We start from the raw sequence: 1591 nt of genomic DNA, 5'->3' as shown, positions 1-1591 counted from the left end.
GCATCGTCTGCTCGCTGCCCGCACACTCGCTTCGATCCGTGTTTTGCTTTGCCTCGCCCGCTTAGCCTTCCTTTCCACCCCGAGTGCTTCTCATTAGCAGATTCGCCTTCAATCTTCATGCTGTTTGTTCCGCATTCTGCAATCAAATGTGGATTAGGCTGGAATGCCCGCTTTTGTTGTTGTTGTTGGCACGGCGCTGCGGGCCTGGCGGGCGGCCTGGCGGTGGGCACGCGTTGAAATCGTGAATCGACCAGATGGAATGGCTGGGGCCAAGCCGGCCAAGCCAAGCCTTCGTGGCGCAGCACGCAGCACGACTGGGCTAAATTCGTTGTTGTTGTTTGGCTTGGGCGGGGGTGTTGTTGTTGTTGCTGCTGGCTTTGCGGCGCGGTGAGAGATTCCAGATCGACTCACGTCCTGCGGCGGCGAGCGTGCCGCGGCGGTGGCACGGAGTTGTTGTTTAGACAGCGATCCCTATTTACATGTAGGTAGGTACGCAGCGGCAGGAACGAGAACAAGAAAGGCCCTAACTGCGACGCCGAAAATACTACGTCGTGGACGCGCTCCAGGAGCCAGAGGCAGCCAGAGGGCGTTTGGAGGGCACCACTCCAGCATGACTCCGGGCTGCCCCTCCTCCCGGCTCGCCGCGCCTACCTCTTTCTTCTCTTCCTTCTTCTCCTTCTTCTTCGCCTCGCCGGGTTGGGATGCCTGGACGGGCGCACGTCCTGATCAAAACAATGGGACCCCCCAAACGGCACCCCTGTCTCCGCTTCGCTTCCACACGTGTCTATAAGTGGCGATGCCTGCGCACGTGCGGCTACACTGGCTACACGTCCAAGGCCATGGGGCTCCGTCATGGGGCTCGCCATGGGGCTCGCCATGGGGCGATGGGGGGCCGCGCCGCCGCGCCGCGCCATAGGGGAGCGCGCGTCGTACTACGCAGCGCGACGCAGCGCGACGCAGTGCGTTCCCATGGCGCCGCCCCCTCCCGGGCCCCCTCCAGCCCCCTCCCCGCGCCTCCTGGGGCCCCGTCGAGGGCCCCGTGGCTTCGCCTCCCGACAGACTGCCGCTCCGGGGGATCGAACCCACGCTCTGACGCGTGAAGAAAAACGACTTCAAAACGAAACAGACTTGCGTATTTTGCTCATAACGAGTACCCTGAAACACAAACTCTGTACTCTAAAACTTTGGCCACGAAAAAAAAAAGGAGGGCCCCTCCGGGATTTGAACCCGGGACCTCCTGCACCCAAAGCAGGAATCATACCCCTAGACCAAGAGGCCGGCGTGATGGCAGCAGCGACGGGAGCCATCTTTCCCCCAGGTGCGACGGCTCGGCGGTCACGACATTCTTCTTCGCAGGTAGAAAAGAGCGAGAGGGACGGAGAGAGAGACGGCGACACGCTTGCGGCGTGAAGAGAGAGAGAGAGAGAGAGAGAGAGAGAGAGAGAGAGAGAGAGAGAGAGAGAGGGAGAGAGGGGGGATTATAAACGGGGAGAGCGAGAAACGAAAAACAACGAAAGAGGCTGTGCATTAAAACCGCATAATGCCGCGGCGAATTTGGAAGTGCTTCCTGCGAAACAATAATTGCGAAAAC

At 60.3% G+C, this 1591-nt stretch overlaps 1 non-coding gene across 1 annotated transcript; it reads right to left on the bottom strand.

The window, feature by feature from the left end:
* Positions 1–1206: 1206 nt before the first annotated feature.
* Trnap-ugg lies at positions 1207–1278 on the bottom strand. The gene has a single exon. It is a non-coding gene; the product is annotated as a tRNA-Pro (tRNA).
* Between the last annotated feature and the right edge of the window lie 313 nt (positions 1279–1591).

This window comes from Thrips palmi, unplaced genomic scaffold, assembly GCF_012932325.1.
Source record: "Thrips palmi isolate BJ-2018 unplaced genomic scaffold, TpBJ-2018v1 HiC_scaffold_6, whole genome shotgun sequence".
Classification (NCBI taxonomy): domain Eukaryota; kingdom Metazoa; phylum Arthropoda; class Insecta; order Thysanoptera; family Thripidae; genus Thrips; species Thrips palmi.
Note: the sequence above shows the minus strand (reverse complement) of the source record. Positions and strands in the feature narration are given on the sequence as shown.